Source organism: Terrapene carolina, unplaced genomic scaffold, assembly GCF_002925995.2.
Source record: "Terrapene carolina triunguis isolate 2854851 unplaced genomic scaffold, T_m_triunguis-2.0 Scaffold517, whole genome shotgun sequence".
Taxonomy (NCBI): Eukaryota; Metazoa; Chordata; order Testudines; family Emydidae; genus Terrapene; species Terrapene triunguis.
In genome coordinates, this window is record NW_020664868.1 from 5,055,201 (window position 1) to 5,073,448 (window position 18,248).

The 18,248-nt window shown below is 56.4% G+C and overlaps 1 protein-coding gene across 1 annotated transcript in view; it reads left to right on the plus strand.

Moving 5' to 3' along the window:
* Positions 1-18,248, plus strand: part of MARK4 (microtubule affinity regulating kinase 4) — a 45,388-nt gene that overhangs the window by 2,778 nt on the left and 24,362 nt on the right. The gene's annotated exons all lie outside the window — the stretch shown is intronic.

Below are 18,248 nucleotides of genomic sequence, written 5' to 3' on the forward strand. Positions count from 1 at the left end.
TCCTGGGGTGGGCCATCTTGCATCACCAGCAAACTCTGGCGTTGAGTGAGCAGGAGTCCCTAAATCCCTTCCCCCACCAGTGACCCCGCGTGCCTCCCTGTCCCTGGGAGCAGCTCGTCCTGCTTTGGGGAAGTAGCTTTTTGAGATTGCAACAATCTCCGTCATTTCCCCCCCCTTCCCCCCCAGTCCACTGCCCAGCCAGGGCACGGGTGGCAGGGCAGTGAGGGGATTCCCTCCAGGGAATACCCTTGCCCTTCCCCCTCTGAGTACACAGCCCTGCTGGGAATCCAGCTCCAGTGGCCTGAGGACTCCAAACCCGCTGCCTTGGTGACCCAAGGCCCTATGCTCCCCTCCTGGGGGGGGGGGGGGGGGGGGCTGGTGCTGCGGGGGCCTCCCCAGGGAGCCTGGCTGCTGCTGCTGGCCAGGCATCAACCCAGATCGCTGGGCTCCCTCCACCCCACTGAAGGATTGGGGGTCAGCACCATGCAGCATCCAGCCCCTACTTGGGGGCTAAGCAAGCCCCACCTCAGGCTTTTGGAGTGCCCTGTCCTGAAGAGTTCTCAGAAGAGGGATTTCCCAGCCCCTGGTGCAGGCCCTGCCCCCATTGGCACCTGGGTCCCCCCCCCATCTCCTTTTGGTCCCATCCTCCCAGTCGTAGAAATGTCAGGCTGGAAGGGACCTCGAGAAGTCATCAACTCCAGCCCCTGCAATGAGGCTGGACCAAGTCACCCCAGACCACCCTGCCAGGGCTTTGTCCCTCCCATGGTGGGGATTTCCACCACCTCCCTACACAACCTAGCCCAGAGCTTAACTCCCCTTCCACAGTAGGAAGGTTTGGCCTAATCTCGAATCTAGAGCCCCCTTGCTGCAGCGTAAGCCTGTTACTTGTCCTACCTTCAGTGGAGGCCTCCCCAGGGCCGAGCAGAGCGGGACAATTACTTCTTGTGCCTTACCTACGTCACTCCTGGTAATGCACCCAGAATGAGATTGGCCTTTTTGCAACTGCATCCCATTGTTGGCTCATAGTCAGTTTGTGATCCTCTAGAACCTGGATCCTGTCAAGCCAGCCAGGCCCCACTTTGTCCCTGGGCGTTTGATTTTTCCTTCCTAAGGGAAGTATTTTGCAGTTGTCTTTAATAAACGTCAGAATTCAGACCAATTCTCCAATTGGTCAAGGTTGCTTTGAATTCTGATCCTGGCCTTCCAAGTGCTTCCTGCCCTCCCAGCTGGGTGGCCTCTGCAGAGTTTATAGCCGTTTGCTCCGCATTATCCGAGTCATCCCTGAAAATATTGACTGACCCTGTGGGACCCACTAGAGACACCCTCCCCGCTGGGCAGTGAGCCTGCTCTTGGTGTTTGGTCTTTCAGCCAGTTGTGCGCCCACCAGACAGTAATTTCATCTAGACCACTGTGCCCAGGACAGGGTTCTCAACCTGTGGTCCACAGAGCCCAGGGGGTCCTGCAGGGAGTGCCTAGGGTCTGCACTTCCATTTGAAATCTTTTAGTGGTGTGCAAATGCAAAGAGGTTGAAAACCACTGGCTTATGAGACTGGGTCAAACACCTCACTCAAATGTCACTTCTACTGTCCCCCCGTCTACTAGGCCAGCAAGCCTGTCAGAGAAGGAAATGAGGTTGGCCTAGAGGTCTCCCTTCCAAGCTGTGAGCCTATTGCAGCCTGCTTAGCTTGTGCACAGGAGTGACTCTTTGCTTGAGGTGCCAGGCTCATGTGACTGCTGCAGGAATGGGCATGGTGATGCAGGAGGTGCCTAGCTGGAGAGCAGCCCAGCAAGGCCATGGCATCTCTAGCACCCTTGCAGGGGGTGATCTGGGCTCCAAAGGCCTTCCCAAGCTGTCTCTGTCCAGGTCAAAGGGTGAGGAAGCTGCTGTGGGATGCCGTGGGCTTGGTGCCGATAGCATGGGGCACCTCGCTCCCCTTGCTGACATCTTGCCACCATGGGGGCAGTGGGGTGGGCAAGGCGCAAACTCCATTCATCGCTGCCTGGGGGGCCATGCCCTCTCTGGGACGTGCTGCCACTCCACACTTGGCCCCTACATCGTTGACATGATGCCTGGCACAGCCCCATGGCCTCGGCTGCCCTTCTGGTGGGACGCAGGTCACTGCACAGCAATTCCAGTGCATTATGTATGGACTCAGGCCACCTGGGGTGCTGGGCTCCCCCTCCCCCTGCCTGAGAGGGTGTGCTTGGCATCCCAGAATGCACTGCTGCCTGCCTCCCATGCATCACTGCCCCCCTGCGCCCCCTGCCAAGGGTTGGGGACTGGGTTTGCTCCCATCGCCCTCCTGCTGGACTCCAGGTCCCACAAGTGGGTGCAGCCGGTGCACCCTAGGGACTGGCTGGGTGATGCTGCCGGCCAGGGCTGTTTCTGCAGCTCACGCCACCAGTGAAATGGAGCGGGGCGTCTGTCTAGTTCCCAGTGTGGTTTTCTGACCATGTCACTAATGTACCAATATTGCTGGGCATCTCTGCCTTAACTGGCCTGGCAGACTGAAGGCCTCCGGAGAGCTGTGTGGCTGGGGGAGCCAGGGCAGGGATAGCAGGGAGCTATGGGAAGGGGTTAAGGGGTACTGGCAGTGCTGGGGGTGGGGTGCATTCCAAGGCTGGGATAGCAGGGGGCTGCGGGTCGGGATTGAGGGGCACTGGCAAAGCTGGGGGGGGGGGGGGGGATTCCTGGCCGGGGATAGGAGGGGGGCGGGGGGTCAGGGTTGAGGGGCATAAGGGGAGCTGTGGGGCTCAGGGGTCCAGGTCTGGGGTCCTGGGGGCTACAGGAGATTGTTCAGGCCAGCCAGGAGGTTCCTGAGTGGCTGCTGTGGGTTGTGGGGCTGGGATGCTGTCAGGTCAGAGCAAGGCCCGAGGCCAAACTCTTCAGGAAGTAGCCAGTGAGTGAGGGGCTGTTTGTTGGGTGGGCATGAGGGGCCTGGGGCCCTGCCTTCAGAAGGGCTGTGGGGCTCCCAGAAACAGAGCCACCGAAGTCCGTTAACACTTCTACAAATCTTGGCCTGAGGCTCTGTGGCTGGGCCCTGTCCCATGAGCACCCGCTCCTGGAGGCCTGGGATGGGACCAGCGGAGGTGGTCGGAGTGCGGGGGCCATGTTGCTGCGACCGAGGGGACGTGCTGCCTGTGAGAACAGCACAGCCTGTGGGGCACAGCACAATGTGCCCTCTGAGCCCCACCCGCCCCGGCTCCCTGGGGCGGTGGGAGCAGACTGTGCCCTGCTGTGGGCCCTGCCCCCGCTCGTCTGCTGCCCAGACTCTGGGCTCCTCCCGCCATTGGCATGGCGCCGGTCTTTCCTGTTTAAAGCGCTGGCACCCCATTGCAATGTCTGGGCCTGGCACCCCCTCCCTCCCAGCTGTGCACTGCCCCCCGCCCCCAGTTGCTTTTGGACCCTGTCAGCCAGCAGGCCCCAACTAGCAGGGCCTGGAGCCCCAGGGCAGGGGAGGGCGTTGTGTTTACACGTGTTCGCTGCTCGCTCTCGCCTGGTTAAATACCATCTGGGCCGTGCTAGTCAGGGCACCACTGCCCCAGCCTTGGCAGCTGGGAAAGCCCCGCGTGTGGCTGGGAAACACGTGATGCCGTTGAAAGCCAGGTGACCCCCCCCAGCCCCGGGGCAGTGGCGTTTCAGAAGGGGTGCCCAAAGGGAATGGGCCGCATGGGACTGCGGGGACTGGCGTAGCTACACCTGAGTCTGGGGGCCCACGCAATGCTTAGGGCTGGTCCAGCCAGACACGCCTGCCTCTGCCCGCCTGGCACAGTGGGCGGGTGGCAGGCCAGGGTGGGGTGATCTGCTGCCGGCGTGTGTTTGTCGGCGCTAGCGCTTGCAGCTCCTGCTGCTTCGGTGCCGCCTGGGACGGATGCTCCCTGCCCTAGAGCATGGGTGGAGGGGATGGGTTAGATCGGCATCAGCTTGGCTCGCGGCTCGGCTCGCTGGGCCCCAGCCAGGTGCTCTGCACGTGGGCCGTGTTGGCGTCGGAGTTGCCGGATCCAAGGCCAAGGATCCTGCAGCCTCCCGTCTCCTTATCCCATCCCGAGCCGGCCGGTGTGTTGGGAATGAACCTCGACAGCTCAGCCTGCTGGGCCAGGGCTCCATTCTCTGCAGCCTGGCTGGGGCCTGGCTCGCCGGCACTCAGTGACCCCCTTGCCTGGGCCCAAAGTCGGCACCCCCCCCCCCCCCCCTGGCTCGGGGCGAGTCGAGCTCGGTGCTCAAAGCCGGCACTCGACCCACCGGTTCCGCACAGCGCGCACAGCCTGACCTCCCTGCACACTGGGTGAACTCGGAGAAGTGCCGCTAAATCCATTAATTAGCTTGTGAGTTTAAATTAATTTTGAAAGGGGCCTTTCAGAAAGCGTCGCCCCTGGGATCCGGTAGAGCGTGCAGACATGGAGCGACAGCTCAGGCGCCCCTGCCCGGGAGAGCTCGTGGGAGCCTGGGCTGGGGGGAAGTGGGGTCTTTTATGGTCATTTCCCCTGATGCTCTTCACCCTGGGGGGGCGGTGGTCCTCCGGCGGGGGGGGGGGGGGGGGGGGGGGTTTCTCTGGGGAGAGCTGCCCGCTCTCACGGTCCTCGCTTGTCCCCAGCCGTGTGGCTGGTTTGGGGACGGCTGCTCTCACCTGCTGGTCTGAGGGGTGTGAGAAAGGGGGAGCGGAGGTGCCATCAGCAATCAGTGGAGTTTACATGAGATGCCAGGCTCCTGCCGGGCATCCCTGCAGAGCAGCAGTTGAGGGCTCACCCCAGCCCCTAACCTGAGGGGGGTTAAGTCTGACCTGAACCCCGAATGTCCTCGGTGCCTTGGCTAGGGACAGCTGCAGCGTCCTGTGATGCAGGCGACCCCCAGGACTGGTCCGGCTCTAGGCCCCAACGCCCGCTGAGCAGGACTCTGTCTGGGGCTGATGGGGAGGGGAGGCCTTCCTCAGAGGCGCCGTGGGCATTGGAGGCTGAATCCAGGCTAGCAGGCCCCAGCTCTGGCTGGCAAGATGGCGGGGTGCTTGCCGAGCTGGCCAGGAGGCTGGCGTAGAGCGAGGCAGCTGGTGTGGGCAGAGGGGGTTGGGTTACCCTCCCTGGGCAGGGCAGTGGTGCTGCCTTCCTGGGGAGGAGCCGAGGCGCTGATCTCTGAGCTGCTACAGAGTCATTTGGGGAGGGTTGGCCCCCCGGCTTTGTCATGGGGGGTTTCCATGGCACCAGTGCTGGGATGGGGACCCTGAGATACTGCCTCTGCTTTGGGGATTTGGCATCCGCGGCGCTGGGATGGGGGGTTGCTGGCTCTGGGATGGGGGGTGTGTGCCAAGATTGGAGGGGTTCCTGCAGCGCTGGCTCTGGGATGGGGGGGCCCTGCGGCTCCGGGATGGGGCATACCAGCTCTCAGTATCACCACTCCCGCATGCGAGAGCCGTGCCGGGCGGCCGTGTCTTTCCCTTGCTGCGCCAGGCTGGTAGCAGCAGGGGCTGGAGGGTGGCAGTGTATGCAAACTCCCCTCCCCAGCTGCCTGTTGGCCCTGGGGTCCAGCTCCATGCTAGCCTTGGGGCATGGGGCTGCGGGGGAGGAGGCAGTGCTGGCGGTGAAGCCAGAGTTCCTGGGGATGGAGGGCAGGCCAGAGCCCCGCCCCGCTGCTCTGCCCCCCCTCCGGTAGCATGTAGCCGGCTGCATGCTGCGTGGCAGCCCCGGGCTTTGCTGGGCCGTCGCTCGCTCTTGTCTCAGCGTGTCCAGGCCCAGCCAGCTGCTGAGTGCAAAGCACCCAGGCTGCTGCCAATGCCGTCAGCTCTCTTGGGGGAGGGGACGCTGGCTGCTTCTGGCCCTGGCTGTAGGCTTCATCTGGGTTCCTGGGTCCCAGGGCTGGTTGGGGCGTCAGCCCAGAGGCCAGTCCACTCCATGGCAGCGAGGCAGCAGACCGCAGTAACTCGTTCTGCGGCCATGCCGCCGGCCACCGCAGTGACTCACAACAAGCCCTGGCTGGCCCTGGGGCTGGCTCAGCACAGCTCTGTCGGGCGGGGCACTGGGCACAGCCATGCTCTTTGCACATGGTCCCAGGTAGGGCAGACACCCTGACACCACTCTCCTGGCTGAATCACAGGCTGGGACTGGAGGTGGCTGGCCCCTGCTCGCTTGGGGTTGGCTGGTTGGCATCAGTGCCCCCTGCTAACATGGGCTCTCCTGGCTGCACGGGCCTGGCCTCAGACCCATACCCGCATGAGCTGCGCTTCAGGGCTGGGGCTAGGTCTGCATGCAGTGGCCCTTGACTCAGTAGCTCCTAGGCGGGAATGGTCTCTCCTGGAGATGGATGGACGGACAGAGCGTGATCTCTCTGCCCAGCCTCTGAACTGCTCCATAGACCCATAGACTTTAATGCCAGAAGGGATTATCATGTTCTTCTTGGAGTGCTGGTCCCTATCTGTATTCCCGGGAGGGTTATACGCAAGCGCCATGTGCCCGGAGCCAGAGAATTTGGAAGTAGTAGCATCTGTTGATCTGCGCATGCTGCCTTGCTCCGCCTCATGGTTTCATCCGAGGTGATAAAGGGTGGGGCGGACCGACCGCGCCCTCAGTTCCATCTCACCGCCGCGTGGTCCGGGTCGGAGCCTCTCCTCTCGGCTCTCACTCAACTAAAAAGTCTTTTTCTTTTTCTTTTTTCGTGCATAGTGAATTTGTTGTTTTGACGGTAGTTTTAGTATTAATAGTCGTTTTAGGATTTTAAGGACTTTGGGATGCCATTTATACCGGTCCCGCCCCGCTCCCCCAGGCCTGGGTACGGGGTTATGCAGAAGACACAGGGATTCAAGGTCTGCACCTCCTGCCTGGCTCATTCTCGGTCAGTGACGAGGCAGCGCTGCCCTTACTGCTTGTCAGAAGCCCACATTGCTTGCAGGTGCCGTATCCACCTCTCCTTCCCAAGTCGTCCCCGGGCAGGTCGGGCTCTCTGCCTCAAGAACCACCTTATGGAGGTTGCCATGAGGCTGCAGTCGGGCCCAAGCCTGGGATTTCCCCCCCTCCAGTTCATCAGCCTGAGAAACCCAGGAGTGCACCTCCTGCCACAGAGACCCGGTCCGGTTCGGCCGGCACCGGTGCTATGGACCCCTGCTGGGGCCTAGTCGTGAGGCTGGGAAGCATGCGCATAAGCATGGCAGGGAATGTTCCTCCAGGCCCAAGAGAGAACGCGCCTTCCGCGAGTTCCAGCCACGGAGAAGCGGCTTGTTCCAAGGCTCACAAGCCCGACAAGAAGTCACAGAGAGGGTCGGATCCGCCAGTTCTATCCACCGAGCCACATACGCCTTCCAGTTCGGCACCCCGCGAGTCAAGGGAACCTTTGGTTCTAAGGCCGTGCTCCGTTCTGGCTCTGGTTCCGACTGGGCCACGTACTGCCGATGCCGGGGAGGCTGGAGTCGGAGCCCGGGCCTCGTGAACTCTTTGCTTTGGAGGAGGCGAGATTTCCACATCTTCCACTTCAGCCAGTGCCTGGAGAGGTATGCTCTCCTACCCTGGACGCACCTCCTTCTGGTTGTGTTTCTCCATACAGTTCCGCCGGTACCGCCATCTGACTTCTCAGCGTTGGAGGATTCGAATAGAGGGCAGGGATCACCCCTCCCCTACCGTAGATACGAATATTCAACGGCTCCACCAACTCAGTGGCAATACCCTCTGTTTCCCCAACAAAGGAGCCTCTGGTACCCAGTTCCTTGGGGCCCTCCGCACCATCTGACGGATCCATCTCCTTGGCCATACTGGGGGTCCTGTCCTCAGTATACACCTCTGGAACCTTCCCGATCAGCAAGGGAAGAGTCCCTTGTCTCTCCTCTCCAACCAGGGGCGCTGGAACAGTTTTTACAGTGGGGGTGCTGAGAGCCATTGAACCAAACTGTAAACCCTGTATATGATGATAACCCTCCGCACCCCTTGTTCCAGCACCTATGGCTCCAGCTGTTATTGAGTAGGCGTTCGGAACCAGTGTTGGAGGATGAACCACTCAGCCCAGCTCCGACAGTACTGCTGGAACAGGAGCGGTTCCCTTCGTCATCTCCAGACGCCGCTGTGTCTTCGGTTCCCTCCTCGCTCCCGGCTGACATCCAGTTCCAGGACCTGTTACGCAGAGTGTCTGAGGCCCTCCCCATTCGACCAGAGGAGGTACAGGACAAACAGCACCAGCTTCTTGACACCTTGCATGCCTTGGTACCAACCAGAGTGGCTCTACTGATCCATGATGCCATTCTTACAACTTTCCCACGCAACCGCTCCTGACTCAGGTCCTCCACAAGATCGGGTGGGAGAGGGCCACAGTTATTCTAATCACCCCATTTTGGCCTCGCCAGTTCTGGTTTCCCCTGCTCCGTGTGTCAGCGTGTCCCCCGCTTCCACTGCCAATGTTCCCGGAGCTGCTCGTGCAACATAGAGGCAGGATCAGGCATCCCGATCCACAGATGCGCCCCCAAAAGCTTGGTTTTCAGGTGGGCATCTTCACTAGAATGGGACTGATTGTTGGCAGGGCAAGACATCCTCTCTAGTAGCAGGAAAGAGGCCACGAGGCTCCTATTGGGCCAAGTGGAAGCGTTTCCCCTCCAGGGCCCGGCAGAGGGGTCTTGCCCCTGAGGACATGGACGTTCCCCTTCTTCTGGACTGCCCTCTGTCCCTGAAGGCATCAGGACTCGCGCTCAACTTCATCAAGGTGCATGTAGCCGCTATCCATGCCTTCCATCCCCTGTGGAGGGGCACTCTGTCTTTATGCGCCCCTTGACTAGCAGGTCTTGGAAATGCTTCCTTCGGACCTGTCCAACCAATCGCCCCCCCACTGGGATCTCACCCTCGTCCTCTCACCCTCAGTGAAATCACCCTTTGAACCTCTGGCCTCCTGCTCCCTGTCTCTCCTTTCCGTGAAGGCCGCCTTCCTGGTAGTTATTATTTCCATGAGACGGGTAGTCAAACTGGGGGCCGTGACAGCGGATCCCACGTTCCCCAAGGACAGGGTTTCTCTGCGTCTGCACCCCAAGTTTCTGCCAAAGGTCGTATCCTGTTTTCATGTCAACCAACCCATACGCGTACCTGCCTTCTTTCTGAAGCCTCGCACCTCAGCAGAGGAGCGACGCCTTCACTCCCTCGACCGTTCAGCAAGTCCCCTAGACTGTTTATGGCGATAGCTGACTGGATTAAGGAGCAAGCGATCTCCACACAGAGGATCTTTAAGTGGGTTTCGGCACACATTACGCTCTGCTATCGGTTGTCAGGACTGTCTCTGCCCCTTGAGGTACAAGCCTATTCCACAAGAGCACAAGCATCGACTACGGCCACGTTTCACGACGTGCCGCTTGCAGACGTGTGGGGCGGCCCCGTGGAGCTCGGTACGAACCTTCTCAGTACGCCTTGGTAGCAGATGCCTCGTTCGGTGCGGTTGTTCTCCGTTCCTCTTCCTCGCACCCTCCTCCTGACTGGGTGCTGCTTGTTGATCACCCTCAGGGGAACACAATAGAGACCATCACTTGAAGAAGGAGGAGGTTACTTACCTGTAACTGGAGGTTCTTTAAGGTGTGTGGTCCCTATCTGAATTCCAGTCCCACCCTCCTTCCCCTCTGCTGCAGATCTGTGCCACTTGCAGTGGAGAGAAGGAACTAACTGTCAGGGTGGTTAAACACTGGAATAAATTGCCTAGGGAGGTTGTGGAATCTTCGTCTCTGGAGATATTTAAGAGTAGGTTAGATAAATGTCTGTCAGGGATGGTCTAGACAGTATTTGGTCCTGCCATGAGGGCAGGGGACTGGACTCGATGACCTCTCGAGGTCCCTTCCAGTCCTAGAATCTATGAATCTATGAAAACTGAGGGTGCAGTCAGTCCACCCTCAGACTAAACCATGAGGCTGAGCAAGGGCGCATGTGCGGACTGATGGACACTACTACTTCCAAAATCTCCGTCCCGGACACATGGCGCATGCGTATAACCTTCACTGGAATACAGATAGGGACCACACTTCTCGAAGAATCTCCAGTTACAGGTATGTAACCTCCTCTTCATCTATCTGACCTCCTGCACATCACAGGCCACAAAACCTCCCCAACCCACCCTGTAATAGACCCAGAATCTCTGGCTGAGTTACTGAAGCCCTCAAATCTTGATTTAAAGACTTCAAGTTACAGAGAATCCACCATTTACATTAGTTTAAACTTGCATATGACCCATGCCCTATGCTGCAGAGGAAGATGGAAAAACCCCCAGGGTCTCTGCCAATCTGACCTGGGGGGAAATTCCTTCCCGACCCCAAATACAGTGATCAATGGACCCTGACATGTTGGCAAGACCCATGAGCCAGACACCTGGGAAAGAATTCTCTGTAGTAACTCAGAGCCCTCCCCATCACATGCCCCATCTCCGGCCATTGGGGATATTTGTAGGCAGTCTCATCATACCATCCCCTCCATAATCTTACCAAGCTCAATCTTGAAACCAGGTAGGATTTTTGCCCCGCACTTCTCCCCTTGGAAGGCTGCTCGGGAACTTCGCTCCTCTGATGGTTAGAAACCTTGGTCTAATTTCAAGCCTAAACTTGTTGATGGCCAGTTTGTATCCATTTGTTCTAGTGTCCACATTGGCCCTTAACTTAAATAACTTTTCTCCCTCCCTGTATTTATTGCTCAGATGTGTTTATAGAGAGGAATCCTATCTCCCCTCAGCCTTTGTTTGGTCAGGCTAAACAAGCCAAGCTCCTTCAGTCTTCTCTCATAAGGTAGGTTTTCCATCCCTCGGATCTTCCTAGTAGCCCTTCTCTGCATCTGTTCACGTTTGAATTCATCTTTCTTGAACATGGGAGACCAGAACTTCACAGAATATTCCAGATAAGGCCTTGTATAATGGTACTAACACTTCCCTGTCTCTACTGGAAATACCTCGCCTGATGCCGCCTAGGATTGTGTTAGCCTTTTTCACAGCCACATCATACATAGTCCTCCTGTGATTATCCAATACACCGAGGTCTTTCTCCTCCTCTGTCACTTCCAACTGATAAGTCCCCAGCTTATAGCAAAAATTCTTGTTGTTAGTACCTAAGTACATGACCTTGCACTCTGCACTATTAAATGTTATCCCATTTCTATTACTCCAGTTTTCAATGTCATCAAGATCTTCTTGTGTGATATTCCACTCTTCCGCTGTACTGGCAATACCTCCCTTCTGCCCCGAACCCATGGCCCCGGGCACTGCCTCGGCTCCTGCCCCCGAGTCATAGAATCCTAGGACTGGCAGAGACCTTGAGAGGTCATCTAGTCCGGTCCCCTGCACTTGTGGCAGGACTAAGTATTCTCTAGACTGTCCCTGACAGGTGTTTGTCCAACCTGCTCCTAAAAACCTCCAGTGACGGAGATTCCACAACCTCCCTAGGTAATTTATTCCAGTGCTTAACCACCCTGACGGGAAGCTTTCCTAAAGTTCAACCTAAACCACCTGTGCTGCAATTTAAGACCATTGCTTGTCCTGTCCTCAGACATTAAAGAGAACAATTTTTCTCCCTCTTCCTTGTAACAGTCTTTTATGTGCTTGAAAACTGTTATCATGTCCCCTCTTAGCCTTCTCTTCTCCAGACTGAAAGAATTGGGTTTGTTCAATCTTCCCTCGTAGGTCATATTCTCTAGACCTTTCATCATTTTTGTTTCTCTGCCCTGTCCTGCCAGGGCAGGTGGGAAGGAGGCGAGGGCCAATGTTGTGTCATTTAGTGGCCTGAAGCAGGGCTTTGGAGCGGAGCCTGGAGCTGGAGCACGGAGCAGCTCCGGAGCAGTGGAGCTGCAGGTTTTTGCCCGGAGCCGGAGCGGAGCCGGAGCACAGCTCCAAAGCCCTGGGGCCCTGAAGGGTGTCGCTGCAGGATGAGCGCCAGCCGTAGCACTGTGAGGCCATGCTACTGAGGTTCCAGATGCCAGGCTGAGGCTGGAAGGGAGAAGCCTGAGGCAATGCTGGGGCCATGATGCCCCCTGTGCCAGCAGGTTTGGGCCTGTGGAGTTCAGACTGGGAGCCCCTGGGGAGCAGGACCCTATCACTGTCCAGGCCTGTGTGTCAGGGGAGGGCAGCCTGGCCTGCCTGCAGTGGGCCCAGCCATTGTGAGGCTCAGGGCCCGTGAATGGCAGCTACGAGGCGCTGGGCCTCTCACCTTGCCAGGCCTGCGTGCTCTGTGGGCTGGGGCAGGGCCAGGGCTGGTACTGCCCCGGGAGCCTTCTGCAGTGCGGAGGGCTCTGTAGGAGCCAGGCCCTGCAGGCGAACACCTGAGCTCGCTGTGCGCCGCCCCTTCCTGCTGACCCCGAACCCAGCCCGCAGGGGGGGGGACGCTTGTTCAGCTGGGGTAGAACCAGACGCCGGGGCTGCCTGGCTCCCCCGAGCCCAGCAGGGGAGCGGGGCCCGGGGGTCGCATGCCGGGGAGCCTCGGTGTACTGAGCCCGTGGCCGATGTGAGGCTGAGACACACACACCTACTTACTTACTTACTTCCAGGGAGATCGCAGCGATTGCCACAGAGCTGCAGCTGCCAGTCTCTCCCCCCTCGGGAGTGTGGCCCTCACCCAAGGAAATGGCTGGTGTGGATTCAGCGTTATCGTTGTGCCATGCCAAGGGCCACCCTCCTCCTTGCCTGCTGGCACCTTACCTCGGCCCCCACTAACCAGCACCCTTCTCTGCCCCCCAGCACCCCCAGCCAACTGGCTCATCAGCCGACGCCCCTGCTAACCAATGCACTTTCTCTGCCCCCCACTCATCTGGCCCCCTATGCCAAGGGCTGCCCCAGACCTGAGAGCCCGGAGACCATCTCTCCTGCGTTGTCAGTGCCCCCGTGCTGGGCCCAGGTTGGGGGGAGAAGGGTGAGGACAGCCTGCGGGGATAGCAGCAGGAGAGACTGACCGTGGGGAACAAAGACAGGAGCCCAAGAGGAAGGGTGGAAGCAGAGGGGGTAGGGACAGACTGGGGGCACAGGGGCAGAAGGGTTTATAACTACTACAGCCCCTTCCCCACCCCTCCCCTCCCCAGCCTGAAATGGAACCCAGGAGTCCTGAGTCTCACCAGTCCTCTGCTGTCAGCAAATAGTAGTGACCCCCACGGGCAAGCGTGAATCTCATCCCCCTCTGGTGGCTGGTCCACATGGAGGATAACAGTCTCCTACTGCTACCAGTGACCCCATTAGCTCAAAAGGTAGAGCGTCTTGTGGTGGATGTAAAAGTCTCAGCCTGGCCTGTGACCGAGGAGGGGCTCAGTTCAGTTCCATAGGATGGGACTCAAGTTTTCAGTTTGCCTTTATAAACACTTAGGAGATGCCCCACAGTAGGGTGACCAGGTGTCCCGATTTTGGGGTCTTTTTCTTATATAGGCTCCTATTACCCCCCACTCCCTGTCCCGAGATTTCACACTTGCTGTCTGGTCACCCTACCCCCCCCACACATTCACTACAAGAAGATTGCTGTTGCGAAGTCAAACGCTAGGAAACTATGGATTTCCAGTTAGCCACGTGTGACAGAAATGGGAATTTTCTGTAATATTTGTATGAATGGTGTGCATGGCAGTGACGTATTTGACTTGGTATTGCTGCCCAGTTGGTGCCGAAGGGTTAAACTGCTCGTGGGGCAAAGCAGGAGATCTGAGGGGTTGGTGGTTAAGGACTGGCTGAAACCCATGGAGGATCCGCAGAAACCGAGCATGTGAACTCAGCAAGGCTCTGCTGGAGGGCGACAATGGACTGAGGTCTCAGGTGACTGTGTTAAGAGCTGAGCTCACAGAGCCAGAGATGCATTACCACTTACTTTGGTATAACTGATGTCGCTCAGGGATGTGAATAAGTCACCCCCCTGAGTGATGTAAGTTACACCAACCTAAGCTCTCTCCCGTCAGCAGAGAGCCTCTTCACCAGATGCGCCAATGTAGCACTTATAGCCTTAAATCTTACCTGGCACTTTAGAGAGCCAAGGTGGATCATAGAATATCAGGGTTGGAAGGGACCTCAGGAGGTCATCAAGTCCAACCCCCTGCTCAAAGCAGGACCAATCCCCAACTAAATCATCCCAGGCAGGGCTTCGGTCAAGCTTGACCTTAAAAACCTCTAAGGAAGGAGATTCCACCACCTCCCTAGGTAACCCATTCCAGTGCTTTACCACTCTCTAGTGAAATAGTTTTTCATATGTTTTATTGGACCAACTTCTGGTGGTGAGAGAGACAAGCTTTTGAGCAACACAGAGCTCTTCTTCAGGGCTGGGAAAGGTTCTGAGGGTCACAACTAAATAAAAGGTGGACCAGATTGTTTGGCATAAGTAGTTAACACACATTCTATTGTAGCTGTGTGGTTCCCAGGATATTGTGTCTCTCCATGTTCTAAGAGACCATTCAAGGTGAAGTGGCCCGTGTAGCCCTGTAGCCAGAGGATAAAAAAGGGGGGTTAGTGGGTTACAGATTGTTGAAATAAGCCATAAATCCAGGGTCTTTATTAAGACCATGATTTTTAGTGTCTAGTAAAGTTATGAATTTAAGCTCCCAGGCTCATCTTTTGAAAGGGTTGTGCAGGTTTCCTGTGAGCACAAGGCCTGGGAGGTCAGGTACGGAGTGATCATTCTGGGAAAAGTGTTCACCCACGGGTGATGTGCTGTTTGTCTTTTATCATTTTTCTGTGTGAGTTCATTCGCGAGCTGTCAAGGCTGTATCCCCACTTTGAACTTTAGGGTACAAATGTAGGGGCCTGCATGAAAACTTCTAAGCTTATCTACCAGCTTAGCTCTGGTCCGCTGCCACCATCTCAAGAATTCCCTTCCCTGGGGAGCCTTGAGAGACCTTCACCAATTCCCTGGTGAATACAGATCCACACTCCTTGGATCTTAAAACAAGGAGAAATTGACCCTTCCCCCCTCCTTCCTTTCACCAACTCCTGGTGAATACAGATCCAAACCCCCTTGGATCTTAAAACAAAGAGAAATCAATCAGGTTCTTAAAAAGAAGGCTTTTAATTAAAGAAAAAGGTAAAAATCATCTCTGTAAAATCAGTATGGAAAATAACTTTACAGGGTAATCAAACTTAAAGAGCTCAGAGGACCCCCCTCTGTCTTAGGTTCAAAGTACAGCAAACAAAGATAAACACTCTGGTAAAAGGTACATTTACAAGTTGAGAAAACAAAATAAATCTAAGACGCCTTGCCTGGCTTTTTACTTACAAGTTTGAAATAGGAGAGACTTGTTTAGAAAGATGGGGAGAACCTGGATTGATGTCTGGTCCCTCTCAGTCCCAAGAGCGAACAACCCCTTAAACAAAGGACACAAAACAAAAGCCTTTCCCCCCCCCCAAGATTTGAAAGTATCTTGTCCCCTTATTGGTCCTTAGGGTCAGGTGTCAGACAGGTTACCCGAGCTTCTTAACCCTTTACAGGTAAAAGGATTTGGAGTCTCTGTACACAGGAGAGCTGTTACCCCTTCCTTTATAGTTATGACACGAGCGTAGGGATTGTCTGGTTTCACCCGCATTAATATTATTGGGGCGTTTAGTGCACTGGATGAGGTTACACCATGTATTGTGCTAGGCATGTCCAGGACCCATGGACCTTGAAAGGTGTGTTGTGTGGAGTAGGGACCATCATAGCAGTGGAGCTAGGGGTGCAGGTTTTGCATCTGTTGTTGTGGCAGCGTCTGGTGCCACTTTGAGTTGGTGTGTCCTGCTCTGTGGGGAGCCCGCCTGGACACCCCACAGTGGACAAAACCACACATTTGATCATTACATTGCTTGCTTCAGGGGAAAAAATGACTCTGCAATCAACAAACATCACATCCACCCCAGCCTCTCCACTGCTGAGAGGACAATATCAGATAGTGATCAGAGTAGCAGATAGAGAGAGGCCAACCGACAGCTCTCTGACACCAACTGCTATAAAGTACTCAAAGATGACCCCACACCACAATTCACCCAGGAATTTAAGGATATAATCAAATCCTTCCCCAAACAACTCCCAGGGAAACTCTACAACTTCATCCCCCATAAACCCACCCCAGGGACCTTCTGTGTGCTTCCCAAGATGCACAAATGAGGGAACTCAGGCAGACCTGTCAGCCCTGGCACTCTTACTGAAGGAATATCCGAACTCCTAGAAACCATCCTCAAACCACTCGGTACACAAAGGTCCGGCTTCCCCCAGGGCACAATAGACTTCCTCCAGAAATTCTGCAACAATAACAGCCTCCCTCTGAACACCACCCTTGTCACCATGTATGTCACCTCCCTACACACCACTATCCCTCACTGTGATGGCCTAGGTGCTTGCCTCAAATATCTACAAGACAATGGACAACCCTCAGCTGTCCATCCCAAGCACATCAACAACTTCATCCCTTTCATCCTCACCCAGAACAGTTCTCATTCAACAACACTTTGTCAAAAACCATGGGAACAGCCATGGACGCTAGGATGGTTCCCCAATATGCCAACCTCTTCATGGGGCCCTATGGAGAAGAATTTCTGGACAAATGCACCACAAAAGCCAATGATATACCTGAGATACATCCATGATATTTTCATCCTCTGGACAGACAACCTAAACTCCCTCATAGGTTTCCACCACAACTTCAGCAGCCACTCCCCCTCCCATCCCTGTCCATTAAACTCTCTCAAGAATGCTCCCACACCAGCATCAACTTCCTGAACACCACAATCCGCTTCAGCAATGGAACTCTACAGCCAACTATACACAGGAAACCCACGGATCCCCACACCTACCTTCACAGATCCTGTAACCACCCCAAACACCAAGAAATCTGTTAGCTACAGCCAGGCTCTCAGATACCACAGAATATGCTGTGAAGAGAGTCCAGGATACACACCTTAACACACTCAAAACCACCTTCATCAAACAAGGACACTCCACCAGGGAAGTAGATCACACACCATGGAACAGGCAGAAATAAATCTGCTCCGACTGCACACCTCTAGTTGTCACCTACCCCCACACAGGCACCCATATGGTAACTACAATCCTTACTCGATGGGGCCCCCACTCTGAAAGAAATCTTTCCTGAACCCCCTCTTCTGGCCTTCAAACAACCCCCCAGCCTCTCCAAGATCATCATAAGAGGCAAGCTCCCCACAGAGCAGGACCCACCAACTCAAAGCAGCACCAGACCCTGCCAGAACAACAGATTCAAAACCTGCAGCCATATCTCCACCCCAACCCACCTTTCCAGATCCATGGATCCTACACGTCTATCACAACATGTGCACTAACCGCCCCAACAATTACTGTGCGGGTGAAACCAGACAGTCACTGCGCTCTCGAATGAACTCACAGAGGAAAACGATAAAAGACAAAAACACCCTTGGCTGTGGGTGAACACTTTTCACAGCATGGTGACTCTTTATGTGAACTCTCCTTCCTCATCCTCAAAGGAAACTTCCTCAACACTTCTGAAAGACAAGCCTGGGACCTTAATTCATAACTTTACTAGACACTAAAAGTCATGGTCTCAATAAAAACACTGAGTTTATGGTTTATTACAATAATCTGTAACCCACTAACCTCCTTTTTGTCCTACGGCTACGTGGGTGTTAACAGGAGGGGCCAATCTGTGGGGCCGTGGGGTGCTGGGGGATGGTGCCCAGCCTGCGGGGCTGTGGGTTGCTGAGCGCTGGCCCCCCCCCCGTGGTGCTGGGAAGGAGATGTCAACTTGCAGGGCTGTGGGGTGCTGGGAAGGAGGTGCCCAGCCTGTGGGATGCTGGGAGGTGGTGCCTGGCCTGTGGGGCCATGGGGTGCTGAGCGCTGGGCTCCCCGTGGCGGTGGGGGGGTACTCGGCCTGCGGGGCCGTGGGGTGCTGAGCGCTGGGCTCCCCGTGGTGCTGGGGGGGTACCCGGCCTGTGGAGCCGTGGGGTGCTGAGCAGTGCTGGGAAGGGGGGTGCCCAATATGTGGGGCCATAGGGTGCTGAGTGCCTGGCCCCCCGTGGTTCTGGGGGGGGCACCCCTGGTCTGCAGGGTTTGCTGCTGGTGTCCATCTGTGAGCTCCTGGTGCCAAATTGCTCTGAGCTGTCTGAGCTCATTAATGTGATTGGCTCCTTGGGCCTGGCCCGCTCGGGACAGCAGCTCTGAGAGCACAGGGGCATTCAGGGCACATTGGTGGGGGGGCTGTGAGGGGCTCAGGCTGGGATTTGGGGGCACCTTTACTGCACCAATATAGCGAGCTTGTAGTACTGAGGGACAAGGGCTGTGAGGGTTGGGGGGGACAGCAGCGCTGTGTGGGGAGGGGCTTTGTGTTGTGTGGGGGCAGTGGCAGGT